Genomic DNA, 10,661 nt, shown 5'->3' on the forward strand with positions numbered 1-10,661 from the left:
TCATAAGATAGGGAGAGAAGTAAAACTTCCTGAATGATGAATGAACTCATTGATTTGGAGTTATAGAGAATTATCGACCAAGGCAATGATGAGAGTGGAGGAAGATACTCCGGTGGTGGTAGAGGTTCATTAGTCCATAAGTCCTGTGCCAAAAGAATATTATATCTGGTGGTAGCTATGGTCGTGGTCGAGCAGGACATGACAGTCGTGGAGAACCTTTTCCAGTGGAGTTTTTAGTTCCTATGCGATGATGAGCTTTGGAGCTATTTATAACTGTGATAGAATTAGGAACTTTTTAGGAAATATAAGGAAGCATAATTACTCGTAATGAAATAGCCAAAACTATAAATTATTCAATAAAAATTATAAAAAATAAAATTAAAATAATAATAAAGGAAAATGAAATAAAAAGTACTTAAATAAGATCAATAAAGATAAAAGTGAAAATAAAAAAAATAAAAAGTTTTTAAACATCATCATCGCCGGATGGTTCGGGAAGTGGTGGTAGCGATGAGATGTGAAGGTGCTGACAAATCTGATGAAGTGTAGGATCAATGTGATCAAAACGCTGAAAAACTACTTCTCAAATCGAGTAAGGCACTCAGAGATGTCAGGATATGAAGCTACTGCATGAACTGGACGATGGATTGGTGGTGGCTGAGACGGTGGGTCCTCATGACGTGAAGGGACATTATCAGTAATGTCCTCTGGGTCATCCTCCTCGGTAGACTGGATGAGGCAGTACAGAGGAGGATAGGTGCCATGTCGTTTCTTGATCATCCTCATGTTCAGCATGCTTGAGATGCCCTGTGGAGACATCTGGTCGATAAGAGTGAGGGAGGATGATTGTGCCGCTATGTTGAGGAGCCCAAAGTGTCGTGCCAATCGAGTCACATAGGGCCCGATAGAGATGACCCCTCCACTATGTCGCTCCATTTGATGGCGGATGGCGAGGGCGATGAAGTAGGCAAGGTCAAAGACATGCTCGTTCACCTTGCTCCATAGGAAATAGGTGTCGTGAGTGTTGACGACACCGGTTCTCTCTCGTCGTCCTGTCAGAGTGTGGGCCAAGATGGCGTGAAGGTATCGTAGGGATGGGGCAAGGGCCGATGCCTTAGAGAAGCTAGGATCATAGAAGGCCGAGACAGGGACGAGGTCCTTCCAACACTTTGAGTGAGAGTAGTGGATGTGGCGGTGGAGGGTGTTTGAGTTTATTGTCGTCCATGAACTCCTCCGTGTACAGCCATAGTGCAATCCCAAACTCAGGTATGCTCAACTGGCGCACTAGACCACTAAGGCGGAACTGGACCGTTCCAGGATCGTCGAAGTTTGTCATGACTACTTGGGGATGGAAGGTCGAGCATAGTTCCATCGTGAGCTTGAGGTATGTCGGCTCGATGATATTAAAGAAGAGCCCCCACGGTTCAATTGTCAAGAGGGCTCAGACCGCGTCAGCCATCCGAATTTCTTCAAGTACGGCCCAGTCAATGTAGCAGCCCACACCTAGGTGTCGGGCCTATAATATCTGAAATAGCTCCTCCTAGGGTCCCAAGGGGAACTCAAGGAAATGGTGCCTAATCTCCATGGTAGGACCCAAGGATGACGCTGCTCCTTTCCTTTTCTTTGAGGTGGGGACAGCGATTCTTCTCACCACGTGAGGATGACATTGTATACCTACATTGAAAAGTCAAAGTTCAACCAATACGCCCTAAAAATAGCATGGAAACACAAAATATATAGGAATGTTTCATGAGACTCGTGTATTAGATAAAGAAAACAAAACTAAAACAACTAAAGCAAATATATTAAGTTATTAAAATAGGGCTATGAGAATAACACGACGGGAATATCTAATGTATGAACGCATGTGGGTAAGCATAAAATCCATGGAAACAAGAAAGATGGATGAATGTAATATGAAAAATGGAAAATTTCTTTAATAATAAGCATGAGTATTTCTATTATTCTACTATGAATGTTCACTTAAAATAGTCAAATGGATAAGAGAAAATATGAAATAGGCAAAATATTTAAAGAAAATAGAGAGAAAAAAGTAAACAAATGCAAAAGGGAGAAGCTTGGGTCGTCGAAAATAGTGTTATAGGCAGCGCACGTGCGTGGCAGGTAGGGCATGTGGAGTTGTAGCGGCTAAGGTTAGGGAATTTTTTTTGGGAAGGGAGATGATGAATAGTGAGGGGTTTATATAGATTTTTGTGTTTTGCGATTTTTAAATTTAGGCGCATCTGACATTCGCCCCACGCCCAAGGTCCACGGGCATGTGGGTGCACACGACCGTGTCTTGCTTTGTTCGCTTCTCCCATGCCCGTGTATGATAGCCCACACTCGTGTTAGTTTGACAGTGTTAAATTCTTAGTTTCAGCAACAGTTTCAAGGTACGAGCGTGTCTTACGCTTGTGTTATTTTGGCAGTTTCACCCACGGCCACGTCTCACGGCCGTGGAAACTTATCGCATCCTGTGTTGGGGAAAATATTTTTGCCCTGTTTTTACACGACCGTGTCTCCTGTGGTGTGAGCACAGCCTAAGGCATGCCCGTGTGCCTGGCCGTGTAGATGGGCAAACCCTGTGTTTCAAGACTCAGTTAGTAGGTTAGATGTGAAAAACTAGAATTTAAATCAATCATTACTGTTAGCGCTCGGGTTGCCTCTCGAGAAGCACTTATTTATAGTCTAAGCTTGACTTACCTCTCTGGTGTGTGATCATGGTGGCTCGAGGAGTTACACTCCTCATCCCTTCTATCAACTTTATCAATATAAGGTTTAAGACGAGTATTGTTTACCTTAAAAGTTCCGAATTTGGGGTGAATTACCTCAACTATACCATATGGGAAAATACTGAGTACCGTGAGAGGTATTTCTTCATTAGGTTTAGAAGTGGTAATGCGAGGATCTGCAGCATCTAGCAGTACTTTGTCTCCAACCTTAAGTTGATTTGGTGATGCATTGTGCTCGTCCTAGCTTGGTTTCGGTTTATCAGGTGTTCTCGGTTTCTATGTCTGCCATTTATCTAGTTCCTCAATTTGTAGCCATCGTTCTTCATAGATAGGTCATTTGTTGTTGCTTGAACATGGCTCGTGTAGGTTCTTCAAACTTATTTCCTGCAAAGTAGGTTGCACCACATGGTCAGTTTTAGTAGAATGATTTATACAACCACCTTCAATTTTCGATGTGTTACTCGAATTACGAGCTTGAAGGGTGATTGTTTCGTCTCCCACACGAAGTGTGACTTCACCTGTGCCAACATCAATTATTGTTCTAGCTATTGCTAAAAAGGGCCTCCCTAAAATTAAAGGAACGTTACCATCCTCTTCTATGTCTAGAACAACGAAATCAATTGGGAATATAAATTTGTCAATTTTAACGAGTACATCTTCAATAATCCCCCTAGGAAATCTGATTATTTTATCGGCTAATTGAATACTCATCCTAGTTTGTTAGAGTTTTCCAAGACCTAGTTGTTTAAACATTTTGTAAGGCATGACATTGATACTAGCCCCTAAATCAGCCAAAGCATTATTAACATCTAGGCTACCAATTAAATAATGAATCGTAAAACTCCCTGGATATTTTAATTTGTTGGCCAGCTTATTTTGTAGTATGGCTGAGCAAACCGCATTTAGTTCCACATACGACGCCTTATCCAACTTTCGCTTATTTGTTAAAAGCTCTTTTAAGAATTTGACTGAGTTTGGCATCTGCGAAAGAGCTTCAATAAAAGGTAAGTTAATATGTAACTTCTTTAATAATTTAAGGAATTTACCAAATTGTTCTTCTGTGTGGTCTTTCCTTGTCGCGTTTGGGTATGGCACACGAGGTTTGTAATCTTTACTTACCGGTTTCTGGTTATTGTGGTCCATCTCACCCTTACCTTTGCTTAACACAGTTTCTTGCCTCTGTTCTGGTTCAGGTGCAACTAACCCTTCCTCATCTTGAATGGTAATTGCATTGATTTTCTCCCTTGGGTTATTTTCAGTGTTTCAGATATCAATTTAGCGAGCTGAGCTATCTGATTTTCGAGCCCTTGGATTGACGCTTGTTGATTTTTAAGTGCTGTCTCGATATTCTGAAAATGAGTTTCTGACACTGAGAAGAATTTTGTTAGCATCTCCTCAAGGGTCGACTTTTTCTCTTATTGGTAGGGTGGTTGTTGGAAGCCTGGAGGCGGTGGTGGTCTCTGATTCCCTTGGCCTCCCCATGAAAAATTTGGGTGATTCCTCCATCCTGCATTGTAAGTATTGCTATACAGATTATTTTGAGATCGAGTATTATTACCCATGTAATTTAACTGCTCATTCCCATATTGTAGCCATAGGGCAGGTAATCTGGATTGCTCAATCCACCTCCACTTGCTTCGCACTGCATTACTAGGTGAACATGTGAGGAACTAAGAAAACCATCAATTTTCTTATTCAAGAGTTCTACCTGATTAGAGAGCATGGTGACTGAATCAACGTTATAAACACTAACTGCTTTTGTTGCCTTTTTCTCATGACTTGCCACTGATAATTATTCAGTGACATCTCTTCTATAAATTTATAAGCATCTTTAGGTGTTTTATTATTGATAGTCCCACCAGCGGCTGCGTCAACCATTTGTTAAGTTGAAGGATTTATGCCATTATGAAATGTTTGAACATGTAGCCAGAGTGGTAACCCATGGTGAGGGCATCTTCTCAAGAGGTCCTTGTATCTCTCCTATGCATCGTAGAGTGTTTCTAAATCCATCTGCACAAAAGAAGAGATATCATTACGTAATTTAGCCGTTTTAGCTGGCGAAAAATACTTTAATAGAAACTTTTTGGTCATTTGTTCCCAAGTAGTGATTGACCCTCGTGGTAATGAATTCAACCATTTTTTAGCTTTGTTTCTCAATGAAAAAGGGAAACTGAAGGCGAATGGCGTCATCAGAAACACCATTAATTTTAAATGTATCACATAGTTCCAAAAAGTTTACCAAGTGAGCGTTGGGATCTTCGTCCTGAAAACCATCAAACTGAACAAACTATTAGATCATTTGAATAGTGTTAGGTTTAAGTTCAAAATTATTCGCAGCAACATCATGCCTAACTATGCTCGATTCAGTTCCTGTTAAAGAAGGTTTAGCATAATCATACATAGTACGTGGAACAGGATTCTGATTAGCAGCAGTCGCAGGAGGTAGTAGATTTTCTTGGTTTTCAACCATCTCCTCGGTTGTGGTTGAAATATCGTCCTCTTGTTCTTCCTCTGTGTATCTTAAGCTTTGCCTTATTTCTCTTTGGATTCTGCGAACTGTGCGATCGATCTCACTATCAAACAGCAATGGTCCTGACGGGTTTCTTCGGGTCATAAACTAGAAAATCCTGTCAAAAGATCATAAATGAAGAATTAGAAAATAAAATAAAAATTTAAATTGCAATAAAAGTAAAAGGGCTAAAGTAATAAAAATTGAGTGTTCCTAATATCCTAGTTCCTCGGCAACGACGCCAAAAACTTGATACGTGATATTCGCGATAGATTATAAAAATTTATAATTAAGCGTTCTTGAAACTAACTATTATCACGATGAGGCAAGTGTACCTATTGAACAGTAGTATAGACCGGATTGTCAAACCCAAAGGAACCAAGAGTACTAGTAATTACTTTTTTATTATTATCTAGCCTAAAAATTAAGGGATTTGTTTATCTAAAATAATTAACTAAACTAAGAGTGCACAGAGAGAAATTGGGGAAAAGCTTTTTGGAAAATTCGATTGATTAATACAATACCCAAGGAAAAATTCATCTAGACTTCACTTGTTATTTGACTCTGAATCAGATGATTTATTCATTTGACTTGATCCGTAGAAATCCCTAAGTTATATTATTATCTCTCTCAAGACTAATAACGTCCAACCCTAGGTTGATTGATTGAAATCTCTTTCTAATTAACACCTAGTGTTGCATTAACTCGATCTATGGATCCCTTATTAGGTTTCACCCTAATCCAGCGAAATCTTATCACCCTATCTCTAGGCGTGCAATCAACTCCGCTTAATTATGACAAATTTACTCTTAGACAGGGTCTATTCCTCCTCTAAATAAGAGCATTAACTTGAATCAATATCCTGGAATATTAAAACAAGGATTAAGAACATATAATTAAGAACAAGTCAAATATTTATCATACAATTCAGATAATAATATCAAGATCTATCTTAGGTTTCATTCGCCTTAGGTATTTAGGGGGTTTAGTTCATAATTATAGAAGAAAACAACTCAGAAGAATAATGAATACAAAACATAAAGAAAACCCAAAACCCCTGAATGGAAATTGAAGGGATATCTTCAGTCTTGATGATGAATTCGGCTTTTGAGATGGACCAATCGCCTTCCCTTGAGTAATCCCTTGCCTCATACTCTGTGTATGCCTTCCTATGTGCCTCTTCAGGTGTTTAAATAGGCTTTAGAATGCTTAAGAGCCCTCAAAATTGGCCTTTTCCGAACAGGGTTATACTTGGGCTCGGCAGGGACATGCCCGTGTGACACGCCCGTGTGCGATTACTCCAGCCCATGGTCAAGGCTGTTGAATAGGCATGGGCATGTAGTCTACCTGTGTAAGTCGTGCTTCGATCCTACCAAAGGGACACGGCCATGTGACACGCCCGTGTGAGGAAGTCTAGGCCGTGTTGATTTCCTTTATGGGTCCATTTTCTCCATTTTCTCTGTTTTCGGCCCGTTTCTCGCTCTTTTTACTCTCCTATGCTCACCTGAGTATAAAAAATTTTATCATATCCATTCCCTGAGGCATCAAAGGCATAGTTGAGGAATTGGGGGAGGTGGGGGAGGTCGTACATTTGGGTTCGTACGAACGAACCCAGTGTACCATGCACTCATCATTTGGAGAAAGGCTTCCCGATCCCTTTCTCCTCCTCCCTGACCAACAGTAGGGGGTGGGTTTTCAGTCGGCGCTGCCCCTTCAGCCGGAGCTGGCGCATTACTCTCTACTTCATCTGCCACAGCTGGATCAGGATCCATTTACTATATAAAAATCATTTAAAAAGGTCAGAAGTCGTCACACTATCACAATTCATACATATGGCATGTATATCAAAAATCTGTACATACAAACGTAGTTCGAGAACCGACTAAACCTACTCTGATACCACCAAATGTAACGTCCCCACACCCGAGACAATCGTCGGAGTCGAGCTTGAGGGGTTACCGAACATAATTTATCAAATTAAGAACTTCAAATCATTTGTTTCTACATTCACAGCTTTCTAGCTACCCGCATCATAGTTACAAGAAAAATCATATCTTGAGTTATGAAACTCAAAATCAAGATCTGTAAATTTTCCCTGAATCTAGAATCATATATATATTTACTAATTTTTTTATAGAATTTTTGGTTGTGCCAATTAGTACAGTTTATTAATTAAAGTCTCCCCTATTTCAGGGTTTGACTGATCTGACATCTGTGTATTACGAATCATATATCTCTATATAAAGAATTTCAATTACTACGAAGTTTGTTTCTCTTAAAACTAGACTCAATAAGGAATCTATACATAAAAATAATGACTTCTAATTATTTTTTTACAATTTATTATGAATTTATAAAGTCAGAATAGAGGATCCAGAAATCACTCTGGCCCTGTTTCACAAGGTTTCAAATATCTCATAAAGTATAATTTATATGCCTGTTCTTTTTTATCCATATGAAAATAGACTCATTAAGATTAAATTTCATAACTTGATCATCATTTAATTCCATTTATACTATTTTTAGTGATTTTTCAAATTCATGTCATTGCTGCAGCAATATTCTGTTTTAAGGCAAGTTTCATCTTTCCATGAATTTTTATGAACTAGATAACCTATTAAACTTCCATAATATCAAACATGATCTAAATTAGCCATCACCATGACTTATCAATATCAAACATTTTCTCAACCAAACATGGCCATATCATAAAATTATTTACACAAAATAGGTATATTGCTATACATGCCATACTTAAGTTTTACAAGCCATTTACCCAGATGAAAGTCCTTTGGATAGTGTGATCGAACCTTCGACCCGTCCCGATTCCCGAGCTGGCTTGTTCAAAACTATAGTAAATAAAGAGGAGGGAGTAAGCATAAATGCTTAGTAAGTTCATATGTAAATAACAAGTAACATAACAATACAAATATACCAAACAACTTTAGCATGGTATCACCAAAACATATATCACATTTCTAAACATCATTCATCATCTTATCACCTTATCGTTGTTGTATCTATTTTCAACCCGAGGGTTAAGAACATACCTGTCCAAAGTGTCCATTTCACAACACTTACCAAAACGTCGCTTGCATCTTAAGTGTTCTTCCATTTCACTAGAAATTTCACCCGTTGAACACATCGGAATACAACTCGGATACACGGATAATTTGCACATTAGTGCCTCATAAGTAATCAAGAAATCATGTAACCCGCCCCTAAGTGAACTCGGACTCAACTCAACGAGCTCGGTCGTTCGCATCCATAAGTGAACTCGGATTCAACTCAACGAGTTCAGATGCCTAGTAACATTTCACGAACTCGGACTCAACTCAACGAGTTCGGATGCTCAACCATTCTAGTGACATGTCACTTGTATCCTAATCTATTCCTAAGGTCCAAACGGGATTTTCCTCGAACACATATCCTTTCCATCTTTCGTAAAATACCAAAATCAATACTCGGTAGTACTTTATATTTAACAATTAATACACATAATTTGCATTTTATTCGAAAATAACCACAAAGCATATATTTCATAATAAAAATCAGCATATCATATAATTAACATCAATAACTTAAAAATAACAATTATGCTACATTATTTACACATGAACTTACCTTGGTACCAAAATATAAAGATTTTGCAATTTAGTCCACAATCTTTTCTTTTCCTCGATCGCGACTTGAATCTCGTTTCTCTTGATCTATAATGCCAAATTAATCTTATTTAATACATACATTCATCAAAACAGAATTTAATACGAACTTTAGAAAAATTACACTTTTGCCCCTAAACTTTTGCATAATTACACTTTTGCCCCTAGGCTCAGGAATTAAACTTTATTCCTTATTCTTATGTTTTATAACATGCTGATCATTTTTCCCTTCTATGGCAACATCAAATTCTTACTCTAACATACACTTGTGACTATTAGGTATTTTTACCGATTTTTCCCTTCTATGGCAACATCAAATTCTTACTCTAACATATACTTGTGACTATTAGGTATTTTTACCGAGTAGCACAAGTTGTCTAACATAATTTAAAACGCCATATTCTATCATAAAACATCAAAAGACACAAATTTAACCTATGGGTATTTTTCCAAATATAAACCCTAGGTTGAATTATTGCTAACATAAGCTTAATCGAGCTACCGGGATTCCAAAAACGTAAAGAACATTAAAACGGGGCTTGGAATCACTTACTATGGAGCTTGGAAGCTTGAAACAAACCCTAACCATGGAGAACCCTTGAAATTCCGGCCTAATGAAGAAGATGGACAAAAAATTGGCTTTTAATTTTGTTTTTAATTCATTTTAATAACTAAATGACCAAAATGCCCTTACTACTAAACTTTCCAAAAATTCCATCCATGTCCAATTTTTGTCCATAGACTTAGAAATTGGTCAAATTGTTATTTAAGACCTCCTAATTAATATTTCAATGCAATTTCATACTAAAAACTTCTAGAATGCAAATTTTGCAACTTATTCGATTTAGTCCTTACTTTCAATTTAAGCACTTTAGGCATAGAATTTCATCACGAAATTTTCACACAATCATACAATCATATCATATTCAACAAAATAATTATAAAATAATTATTTCTATCTCAGATTTGTGGTCGCGAAACCACTATTCCGATTAAGCCCTAATTCAGGATATTACAAAGTTACTCATTGTCGAATCTCTAGCAATAGCCGAGCTTGGCTATTTTTCATCCGTACGTATGCTGTGGTTGTGTTGTTTCCTTCTCATCTATTCTATGTTAATCTTTCTTTTAAATCTCCTACTTTATTGGCGTGCACTAGGAGGGTGTTTTTTGCTTCGGGTGTTCGACAGTGGTGTTTGCTGGGATAGGCCAAATACTGCTACTTCTTTCTCTTAGTCTTTGTTTCGCTAAGTGGTTCTCAAAGTTATGTAGTTTACAATTATGTTGGGTAATATAATGGATGTGGATGTTAATGCAGATTGTTGATAACTGGGTTGTGAAAGAAGGCGTGGTTTAAATCCTTTTTTGAGCTATCAAGGTAAGCAACATGTTATGTTGTGTGTAAAAGGATGTTCTTGAATGGTAAATCCAAATCACTAAGATTGTTTGTGGAACATGGGGTTGTTTTAGGTTGGGCGCGTGGAGTGCATTGTTTCTTCTCCAATCAGGTGTGTAATCGTACACCCAACCTTCAATTATTGTAAAAAGATGGACATAGGTGTGTTTACACACCAAGGCTGTTGTGAATTGACAAAAGTCGAAAAGCCGAAACATCAGCATTTGTGGCCTTACAAGTGTGCGATCGCTTGCGAGGAAAATCGAGCACATAGATCGTGGTAGAAAGTGTGAAAGACTGCCACGAGCGTTCTTGTGCAATGGGGCCGTTATGGGCTGTGCGGGCCTAATGGGCTCGTGGGC

At 38.3% G+C, this 10,661-nt stretch overlaps 1 non-coding gene across 1 annotated transcript; it reads left to right on the plus strand.

The window, feature by feature from the left end:
* The first annotated feature begins 4,668 nt into the window (after positions 1-4,668).
* LOC121207426 (small nucleolar RNA R71) lies at positions 4,669-4,775 on the plus strand. Its single transcript, XR_005902517.1, has one exon. It is a non-coding gene; the product is annotated as a small nucleolar RNA R71 (small nucleolar RNA).
* Positions 4,776-10,661: the final 5,886 nt, after the last annotated feature.

This window comes from Gossypium hirsutum, chromosome A09, assembly GCF_007990345.1.
Source record: "Gossypium hirsutum isolate 1008001.06 chromosome A09, Gossypium_hirsutum_v2.1, whole genome shotgun sequence".
Taxonomy (NCBI): domain Eukaryota; kingdom Viridiplantae; phylum Streptophyta; class Magnoliopsida; order Malvales; family Malvaceae; genus Gossypium; species Gossypium hirsutum.